Below are 12,116 nucleotides of genomic sequence, written 5' to 3'. Positions count from 1 at the left end.
AATTATTTTTAGTGCACGATTTGTTCAGTTTCATATATTCTAATAATGTTAATTATTATGCACAACGTTAAAAGCTTTCCATTAAATTTTACTTAAGAAAACAGTAGCTGCTTCTTGGCTATAGCTCTATATTTTTACGGTATAGGGAAACAATTCTGCTTACTCGTATATACATTAATACTTAATTGCAATGCTCTATAAATAAATTATCTTCATGAAATGGATAAGACTGTCCCTTACAGTTCGCTAGTTGTTTAATAATCACATTGTTTTTTACTACAGTTGTGTAATAGTAATAATTTCAAAAGGTGATAATGAAACTACCTATTCCTATTAAATATTTGCATTAACAACATTTTTAAATATAATATACAAGGTAAATGGTTTATTTCTTTAAATTTACGAACAGTAGCACCATGCTGTAGGATACCTTCAATAACTGAAACAAAATATTGTGAAATTGTAAAATAATGTTAACAGAAAGGGTCATGTTATTGGAGAAATGTAATAATTTTATGTATTTATATCATTTAATCAACAGAATATTACTTGAATATACATAGCTTGGTTTACAAGCTTCCGTAGCAGCTGTCAATGGTTCAACTAATTTCTGGATTTGAATATTTCTGTTTGGTACTTATATTTGTGTCACACTGTTGGGAGATACGGAACACCTCAAAAATTCTGAAGGTTATTCGCAAATGAAACTTTTTAGTATGTTATCAAATAGATAGAAGAATATCTGTCATATACAGCGTGGTAAAAAAGTTCTGCATAAAATTCATATTTTCGTTAAACAATTTTTTTTTCGAAAAAGGGTGAGACCCGTCGATTTTTATTTGATCCAGGGCACCTTGTTATGTGGAAATTTTTTTTTTCGATAATCCGCTTACGGCAGCGATGACATAATTTTTTTTTAAATGACAACGCATATTTTTTTCGTTCGAAATTGATGACAGTGATAATTATCTAAACAACGGTGTGAAAATTTCGATGTCTTACATAACAATTTTTTTTAGAAAAATGCACCTTAAGTTCTTATAAGTGATAATTGTCTACTTACACTATTAATGGCTCCGAAAAGGACAAAGTTGACAAAATTACATTTCAAACGAGTAAAATTACACTAATGTTTGTGTAAGTCTAGCGAAATTGTTCGAATTGCCCACCCTGTACCATTTGGCATTGTCCTAAGCGTGTGTAAACGCCGTCTACACTTCGTTCAAGCATTCCCGGGTCGATTTGATTTATTTCAAAACGAATACGGTTTTTAAGTTCTTCCAAATCACCTGGTCTGTTTGTGTACACACGCGATTTCAAATAGCCCCACAAAAAAAAGTCTAGAGGTGTTAAATCAGGCGAACGCGGAGGCCACTCGATTGTTCCGCGTCGCCCGATCCACCGGCCAGTAAACGTGTTATTCAAGTACTCCCGTACTTGCACTCCATAATGGGGCGGTGCACCATCCTGCTGAAACCAAATTCTTTCCTCAGGAATATCAGGATCCTCGTTGTTCGGGAATAACTCTGCTAAGCTTGGGACCAAATCGAACCGCAGGAAATCCAAATAGCGAGCAGCAGTTAAATTTTCCTCGAAAAAATACGGGCCTAAAATACGACGCCCTATTATTCCCGCCCAAACGTTCACCTTTCGGGGGTGCTGATGATCTACTTCTTGCACCCAGTGCGGGTTTTCCTGAGACCAATACCGGCAGTTATGTCGATGCACCGATCCATTAAGATAAAAAGTAGCCTCGTCAGAAAAAATTATGTTCTTGAGGAAGTCGGGGTCTCCGTTACATCGATGCATTAAATCTTCACAAAAGTGGAGACGGCGGTCTGGGTCGTCCTCAGTCAATGCATGTATCAAGTGACCCTTATAGGGGTGAAATTTCTCTTTTTTGAGAAAGTTCACCACAGTTACATGTGAAATATCATTGTTCAATGCAATCGACCTTGTACTAGAATGAGGGTTGTCCTGGAGCTCCACCAGGATATTCAATCTAGTTTCATCATCTACTCTAGGACGACCCGCACGAGGAGCATCTTTCACACTACCAGTTTCCTCAAACCTTGCCAGTACCCTACTAACCGTAGATTGCGTAATTGGTGGTCTGTCAGGGTACGTTGCATTAAATAATTGGCAAGCTTCTTGATGGGTTCGTAACTTATCGCCGAAACCAATCATCCTCAAAATATCAATTCTTTCGCGTTCACTAAGTTTTGCCATTTCGAATTAAACGATTTCACCAAAGAATGTTAAATCGGTACTGATTTTTAGTCTTCAATATTTCAGGTAATCTACTCCTTTCAAGTAAACATTTCTTTGGATTTTTTTTTTTTGAGGAATTTATCGGCAAACTCGAAGACAAAAAGTCGACCTTAATTTGCTACATACTATTTGGATTTTGTGCGGTTGAACTTGGTTCTAAATTTTGCAGTTTAATCAGGATCCTGACAATATCTGATGAATAATTCCGCAAATATTACATAACACCAGTTGCAACTTAAGTTATCTGAAATGCTTTCTGCCGAATAAATTTTTTTCTAAGGCATTTGATCCGTAAACAGCAAATTATTGCATTCAAGAACTTAAGGTGCATTTTTCTAAAAAAAATTGTTATGTAAGACATCGAAATTTTCACACCGTTGTTTAGATAATTATCACTGTCATCAATTTCGAACGAAAAAAATATGCGTTGTCATTTAAAAAAAATTATATCATCGCTGCCGTAAGTGGATTATCGAAAAAATTTATTCCACATAACAAGGTGCCCTGTATCAAATAAAAATCGACGGGTCTCACCGTTTTTCGAAAAAAAATTGTTTAATGAAAATATGAATTTTATGCAGAACTTTTTTACCACGCTCTATAATGTACTGACACTATTTGCTGCAACTTAAAGAAACATAATATACCACCTGCAATACTTCAGGGCCTTCTCCAATGTACATACGGCAAAGTATACATTGGACAAACGCGAAGACATGTCAGTACGAAGTTAAAGAACAACACAGAATAACCAGTGGTTGAGAGTTACTGGTCAAATATAAGACTCACGATAGGCCAAACTAATACCAAAATTAGGGTGAGAATGTATAAGATTTTGACCAAGATTCTACAGGCGACAGACAGTCAGAAGAACTGAGAAGATTTCAATTCAGACAAGGGTTACATGAAATTTGGAAATCACTCTTCCCAAAACTTAAAGACGAAAACGACAACTGTCATACTCGTATATACTAACAATTGTAGGACTTCATCTGTAGGTTCAAAGTTTCTTTTGAAGAAGAGAGCGAACTGTCTTCTCAAACGTGAAGAGATTTAAAATGACGACGTGGCAGCCAGTCACTAAAGTTTCAATCATTGAACATACTTGCACCAAATGTTTTTTGTATAAAAGTAAATCAACAATCAGTTAACGATTTACTTACTAATAGTAATATTTGGTGTCCTAAGTCCAATATACCGAAACTGGTCATTTTCACCTCTATCGAAGTGTTGATTATAATCATCAGCAACGTCTTCCGATTTTGTATATTCCAGTGATTCCAGTCGCAGTGGCATGCGGCATTATATAAATCTGCTGCCTGAAAAGACTGCGTTTACATCTTTGTCTCTAGATTGTCACTACGTTACATGACTGTGTTGGGATCTACTTTTCCCTCACTTAACTTACTTGTAAATAAGATTCATTTACTTACTGTCGAATGAATTACGTTTACCTCATCTTGTAATCCTTGACCACTTGTTATGAGGATGACTGTAAATATCGCAGCTATCACGGTGCCCAATCCAAATCGGACAAACTTTGAAGGGATGTCCTCCTAAAATTATGAATTTTGAGTATATCCTAGGCATAACTAACATGTAATTTTGTCTAAAGGTTGCAGTTTTGTAGGTGTTTTGCAGGCTGTTTTCTAGTGACCAAAATCAAATGTTAATCATTTTAGTCACTAATGAAATAGTATAATTATAATTTAAGTCGCCACCATTTTAAGCGTAGAACAAGCCATATAAGAGCTAGCAAACTTCCCAGTTTGCTTCTACTACATTTTCTGCCTTCCAAGCCCTTGAATAACGATATTCGTTGTTTTAGATTTTGGAGGAAGTAATTCCAAAGATAGTTTTGTAGTAGTGTAGCTTTGGCTTGCAATCTAATATTTTCTGTCAAAATTAAAATAGCTCTCTATAATGACAAACCATAAGACTTGTTTTTCTTAAAAAAAACTGCAACTGTTGGACAAAATATCACACATCACACATGGGAGCGAAATGCCATTATAAGCACATGAGAATTTGCCACACTCGTGCAAGCGTTAGTGTAATAATTTCTCATTTAGTAATTTGTTTAACTTGATTTTCAAAAATGAGTCCATCTACACGTCGATATTATTTAAAATTCTGCTTCAAGATGTAAAAAGTGGAACGGAAAAACTATTTTTAAAATTGTACTTATCATTTTAAAATATTAATTTGTACATTCGTAATTCATTGTACACTGTAAAAAAAGTTCACACAATTCATTCAATTTTACTCAACAATGTATCAATATTTGTTCACACTCGATTGAGTTGAAATATTCATTCTATTAATTTGAGTACAACTAAAATTTTGTTAGTGAAACTATTGCAACAGAAGTGAGTGAATTTTACTCAAATCCGGGTTTCTGTTAACTATCAAGTGAGTGACTTCTTTCTCTATTCTGAGTATGTAAAACTAATTAATATCAGTCTTTTTCTCTAAATTTAACTATTATTGAGTCATTTTTCACTCAGACTTGGTTTATATTCTCATTAAATTTCATAAAGCTGCCACAGTGGTTTCTACACAGATCTCTTTCAGATACAATATTTTAGGTCTCGAGTAAGGGAATTGGTTAACAGATTGGACGAATACATTGCCATAATCTATATTGTACGTTACAGATACTTAAGTAAAGATGGGTAAAAATTTTACTATCTGTTTATTTAAATAAATATTAATCGAGACACAATATATTATTGTTTTTATCTGTAATCAAACCATTGCACTTGAACATAATTTTCATCAAAATAACCGGATTAACGGATGTCCAGCACTACACGACGTACACCACGCTACGAGATGACCTGATGGGGACGATGGGAATAGACAAAGACAACGCACGACAACCACAGAATGGGGTGGGGTGACTCAATAATGAGGACATTTGCACCGATTTAGCTACAAGTGTGCCAAATACGAGTTTAAAAATTTATTAAATAGGTTATTTTAGTGAAAGTACTCAATTTTAGTTGAAATATATACAGAAATGAGTAAAATTATCAAAACGCTCAATATTGAGTGAAAATGTACTCAATAATTTAACTCAATGGATTCGCCCAGTACCTTTTTTGCTTTCATTCCCACCTATTTTTTTACAGTATAATAGTTTTCAAAAAATGAATATGTCCATAGTCAAGCAAAATTTGAACTCACCGAAACTGCAAAATATCCAAATGCAGTGTATGACAGTATCGATGCCATGGTTAATACTAGCAGTGGCCATTTGGCTATCTCCAAAAACACAGAGGTACTTCTGTAGAAATTAAAAAGATTTAATCAGATTATTTCTCATTATTAAAAAATATACAGTGTGCGATACCAACTTCTAATAAATTCGGTAGCTATATCAATCAGAAAGCTGTTTCAAAAAACTGTTCCGTCAAATATATTCAGATATTATAAGTCAGGCTTTAGTTTTCGAAAAAGTATATACAGAGTGTTTGTTTTTTAAACTACTAACTTCGACAATTGATTGTGGACATTATTTTGAACAAAGAATTACATGTGCACATAATTCATAAATTCTTGTAACGTCATTTCATATTTCTCTCTTGAAATTTTCGTTTGTAAATTTAAACACGCATGGAAGACATATTCCAGTTTATTCCTGACAATTTTAAGTTACGCCTCAATTAAACTAATTGAAAGTGAGGCCTGATTCCCTACAAATAAGATCTCACTACTTCCAACTGAACCAATTCCAAGTACATTCACTGAGGTACCCCAGCAGAGCAACTGACTTGAGGCAGGCGAATAGAGTATAATCCTAAATGAGCTCTTAAATAGGGACAAGACATTTTAGGTTGTGGTAGCAAACGCGTTTCAGCAAAGCGCCTTACTTGGACAATTTCTTTCAGTACCCATACAAGAATGGTAAAAGAGTATTCTTTAACCCTAACCCTAACTTGGGAAAGACTAGGAATACATATTTGAAATTTATTCATCTACATGTCCTTCAAAAGATTGTCATTAAAAAAGACATAGATGACGTGATGTTTCCTAGCTAGGACCCCTGTGATTAGATATATTTTTTATAAAAAAAACTACGCAACTTATAACAGTAATCTCAGATTTTTTTATTTAATAATTTCTGGTCTGATGTACAGAATTTATCCCATGTCAGTGAATCACGCTGTATCTTTTGAGTAATTCTTAAAATAATAACCTGCAACTGAACTCATAGCCAAATGAAACAAAAAACTTACGCTTTAATTTTGTTATGAGCTTGGACGAATGACCTTAATTTTTGCTTTATAACCTCCTGGTAATAATGGTCCTCGTAATCTAATTTGCAATCAGACGATATTTGCTTCAAGTACTCGGACGACAAACGGAACTGGAATTTTAAATGCGTCATTAAATATAGGCATACAGTACAAACAGAGGCAAGGCCATATCCTAGAGCCATCAGACAGAAGTAATACAACCCTTGAAACAAATAAGACCACACACCGAAGTGTTTCTTTATGAACATAACTGTGAATTGAACATCTTCTCGACCGGCTGTCAAGGGCAATACGTTGCACAGTATTGGGATCGCTAGTATAAACACCAACAAGTATAGTTTCCGTATCAATGAACATTGACGAAGGAGATTTTGGTGTAGCTCCTTACCAACTGCATTTAGTGGCAGAAATGATGCTTCAATTACGTCTCGTAGTAGCATAATGTCCTTTGTGTAATATATATGTATAACAAGCGAGATAATTCCCTAAAAAGAATGTTTTGTATATACAAGTGTTCCGCATAAGAAGCGACACAAAGCAGCGGCATGTAGTAGTAGTGAATAAAAAATCCACAAAAATTCACACATTTTTTTATTTATTAATTATAATAGCATATTCAAATATATAAAAAGCAAATTAATAAAAAAATTAAAATTAATTAACTTGAGTTTAAAGCTAAGAAACAAGATGATCAACATTGGGGTCAATATCAGTAGTACATAGTATGTTCTAAATTAACATATGTAAGCCCAGTACGATGCTTACTTTTATTAATTTGCTCACATTTATACGTGCTTCCGAATGTGCGAAAACTCTCAGCTGTGGATACTTTTCTTCGGAAAGGTATGTTCTGTAAAATTCGCTTAGTTCCACATCATCAAATTTAGACTTCAAACATTAGTCTTCTTGAAGCTCGATCAACTCCATTTGTAGGTGAAGCGGAGCATCTTCCACATTACACTTACAAGGACTTGCAAAAATATTAAAAGTGCCATTCATATTCTTAAAATCGTAAAATCAATCAGTGAATTGCTTTGACAGTAGTTCCAGTTCTTCAGCATAGCGACCGTATTCAATGTTTTCGTGGCTGGATAATGTTAAAAAATGAAAACAGTTTTTACTTCTCATTTGTGTTTCCCACAAGCGAATTTTGTTTTGAAAAGCTTTAAGATGACTGAACAGCTGATTTACCAATTGCCCTTGTTTTTGAAGCTTCAAATTCAGGTCGTTTAAGTGTCCTGTGATGTCTACCAGGAATGCCAAGTCACAGAGCCGAGTTGGATCACAAATTTACGGCAATGTTTTCTCTTTAATTTCCATAAAATCAGGTATTTCTTTTCTAAGGTCTTAAAACCTTTTTAGCATTTTACCTTTGCTTAGCCACCTTACTTCGCATGTTACCGTGTTCTGAAGAGAGTTAATCCAAAAATGCTTTAAATTAGCGATGGTTAAAACCGCGGGATCTAATGAAATTATTTTTTTACTACCACATCCATAACATTTTTCAGTCAAATGGACTTAGAGCACAAGTTTTGTTGGTAAATAATGCAATGCAGAATTATTAAATCACATTCTTGCACATTCATAGCGGTTGCTCTTTCCTTCAGAATTCCGATAAAACCTTTTCGTGAACCGACCATTGAAGGCGCACTATCTGTGCACACTCCATCTAATTTACACCACTGCAAACTATATTACTCAAAAGTACTTTGCACCTCGGCAAAAATATGTTTTCCAATAATGGTCCCTTGTAGCGGCCGTAAAGACAGTAATTCCTCTGTCACTGCAAATTCTTCAACACCTCGTATAAAAATGGCTGTGTCAGATAAATTTGTACTCTCATCCGAAGCAATCGAAAATACTTGAAAACCAGCCAATCTATCGGTCAATGTTTTTTTGATATCACTAGCCATCATATCTATACGTCGGACAACAGTACGTCGGGATAAGCTCATTTTCTCACTCTTTTTTCTTTTCTGAGCACAAAAGTTCTGCAACTTCTACTAGGCACTCTTTAACAAACTGTCCCTCAGAAAATGACTTCGATGTTTTCGCTATTTTTTAAATAACTATAAAACTAGCTTTAACAACACTGTCTAGATTTGATTTTTGTGAATGGAACATTTGTTGCTGTTTCCCTAAATCGGTAATGAGTTTTTTAATTTTATCATTTCTTAACTGGCCAGTGAGTAAATTATGTTGAGCGAAATGCTTGCTGGAGAAATGCCGCTTCATATTGTATTCTTTTAAATTAGAAATTGTTTCATTGTACAACAAACACATAGATTTACCACTGTGCAAGATAAAGAGTATTCATCAGTGCATTTGTCTTGGAATTGACGACATTCTGTGTCTACTTTCCGCTTTTTCAAACTAGACATGTTGATAGAATTTGCTGGAATATTTCCCTCGTCGTACTCTTGATCGTACGCGAATGTGCGATGCGAACTTTATCAGTTGTTAAGAAGTAATGAGATGACACGCGCGCTGAGCGGTTTATATATTACCCCCAATAAGCAATCTCGATCGTACGAGAGTGCTTAAAGCACATCGGGCGGCTTCCCGAATGTTTATCTGTTTGTCTCTTTCTAACCACTATTTCTGACTCGATCTGTGGCGTTCCACTGCGTACGCTTAATAATATTATTTATCGATTTGAATTGATATCTTTAATTGAATTTTCTGAATTTCTCGCGGGCCGAATTGAAGCTGGTGAAGGGCTGGATCCGGCCCTGGGGCCGGAGGTTGTCCATATACTTTATACTATAAAGGAAAGTTGCGTTAGATCACCATATTTTGGGTTCCCCTACATGCCCCTGCTTGGTGTCGCTTCTTATGCGAAACATCCTGTATAATGATGACATTCTATTTGACGTTTCATTGTTTGTGCCGCCAACTAGAGGAGATCTACAAATATTAAACCACCTTCCGAAGGTCATCGCAAAAACAATGAATGCGTTTTGAAAGGTACTCACAATTTGCTGGGCAAGAATTACCGATGTGTATCTTTGTAAATAGACTCCACTTTCGTCTTTCAAAATATAAACCATACCTATAATGTTGAATGTTTGCAGATATAGGACAATTAAAGCTTTAACCATGTTAATAAGGGTTATGTGGTTCCTCATATTAAAATGCATAGGATATGCCAAGAAACCTAATGGGTCACCTGAAAAAAAAGAAGTATTTCAAATAATGTTAGAGTTTATTTTGATGTATACAGGGTGATCCTAAAATATGTAGTCACACTTATATGACAGATATTATATTAAAATAGATTGTATGGACGTAAAGAGCTGTCTTGACTTTTTTTGGTACTATTAATTATTTTAACCAACAAAACTGGAGCAAATTCATCACACTGTATTTAAAATTGTTAATTAATATTATAAAGTATTTTTAAATTAAGCTGTTTAAAACAAGCTTATTAAAACTATAGAAGCTTGTATTGATAGTAGAGGCAATGATTAAGAGTGTTAGTTCCCTTAAAATATCATACTTATTTATAAAAAGTTTGTATTTAATTTATAAAGACATGACTTATAATTAACAGATATACAGGGTAGCCCATCGAAAACGTACCGCAAGGCATTACAGGGTAGTAAAGAACTTTTCGGCAAAATCCAAAAACAGGTCAAATTTGTTTCTGAGGGGGACAACTTTTGGCTCAAAAAGCATACCAAAATCTTCAACCCCCTAAGTGGGGGTGCTATCCCCTAAATTTTTTCAAATGGGAATGGGGGTCAAGTGGGGGGTCATTAGAAAGGGCTTTTAATTCTCTATACATCGATTCTTACTTTTTGAAAATCGATTCATTATTTTAGAAAATATGCAGCTTTGAAAATACGAACAATATTTTTGACGAGAAATGCGAAAATCGATTTAATTTTACTTCAAAACTTACGGTATTAGTCAAGTAAATGCTGAAAATGTTGTCCGCCAACTTGCATACAATGATACAGGTTGTCTTCAAACCGTTGTCGAACATTCTGGAGCACTTGCGGTGTTACTTCGCGACATACATTAATGATTCGTCCTCGCAGATCTTCCAAGGTATCAGGTGGAGTGCTGTAAACTTTGCTTTTAATGTGCCCCCAGAGAAAGAAATCTAAAGGATTTAAGTCGGGTGACCGAGGGGGCCACTCAATTGCACCTCTTCGTCCTATCCAGCGTCCTGGAAACGTCTCATTTAGGTAATTGCGCACATTGAGCGAGTAATGTGGAGGAGCTCCGTCTTGCTGGAAAATCAGTTCGTGTTCATTGTAAGCAGGGTCGTCCTCTATGATATTTGTTAGAGCTGGGTCGATGACATTTTGTAGTAAATCCAAGTACATATCGCCTGTCAAATTTCCAGGAAGGAAAAAAGGACCTACAATGGAATTTCCAAAAATACCTGCCCATACATTCAACTTCTGGGGGTGTTGGGAGTGTGTCTCATGGAAAATCCTTGGATTGGTATCAGCCCAGTAACGACAATTATGGCGATTCACTAAACCATTCAAGAAGAACGTACACTCGTCCGAAAAACACACATTAAAGAGGAAATTATCGTTTATCGCTCGTTCAGTCATTATTTCGCAAAATTGCAAACGACGATCAAAATCGTCTTCATTTAGCTCTTGCACTAGCCGAATCTTATAAGGATGGAATTTGTATTTTTTTAATATTCGTTGGACACTTGTACGACTCACTCCTGTCGCAGTAGCCAATTGCATTGTACTCAGCGTACTATCCATTGCCACTTGCCCCAATACCGCTATTTCCGTAGGTTCATTTAGTACCGGATTTTCAACCTGCCTCTTTTTGTTATGAACGGAGCCAGTTTCGCGAAATTTGGCCACCAATTCGCGAACAATTTTTCCAGACGCATGTTTCTCAGGATGCCGTTGGTTGAACAGTTCGGCGACCCGATTTCCGCATTCATTGTTTTTGAAAAAAAGCTCAATAATTTCTACTCTTTCTGGAATTGAGTACACCATAATTAATCAATTTAAAAGACTCGGCAGTATTGGTACTCTTCAACTACAAGTCACAAGACAGTTATCTAGCAACTTCTTGTGGCCTATCTAAATACGAAACAAAAAGCGGACAATTTTTTGCTCACCAAAATCAGGCTAAAGAATTCGCAAATCAAAAAAAAAACAGCGAATTCTTTTGAAGGAATTTACCAAGCTAATACCGTAAGTTTTGAAGTAAAATTAAATCGATTTTCGCATTTCTCGTCAAAAATATTGTTCGTATTTTCAAAGCTGCATATTTTCTAAAATAATGGATCGATTTTCAAAAAGTAAGAATCGATGTATAGAGAATTAAAAGCCCTTTCTAATGACCCCCCACTTGACCCCCATTCCCATTTTAAAAAAAATTGGGGAATGGCACCCCCACTTGGGGGTTGAAGATTTTGCTATGATTTTTGCGCCAAAAGTTGTTCCTCTCAGAAACAAATTTGACCTGTTTTTGGATTTTGCCGAAAAGTTCTTTACTACCCTGTAATGCCTTCCGGTACGTTTTCGATGGGCTACCCTGTATATGTTTCCCACTTTAGGTGATTATCAACTCAATTTGAAGGATGGTGTTAGATAG

This window comes from Anoplophora glabripennis, unplaced genomic scaffold (assembly GCF_000390285.2).
Source record: "Anoplophora glabripennis isolate ALB-LARVAE unplaced genomic scaffold, Agla_2.0 scaffold38, whole genome shotgun sequence".
Classification (NCBI taxonomy): domain Eukaryota; kingdom Metazoa; phylum Arthropoda; class Insecta; order Coleoptera; family Cerambycidae; genus Anoplophora; species Anoplophora glabripennis.
Note: the sequence above shows the minus strand (reverse complement) of the source record.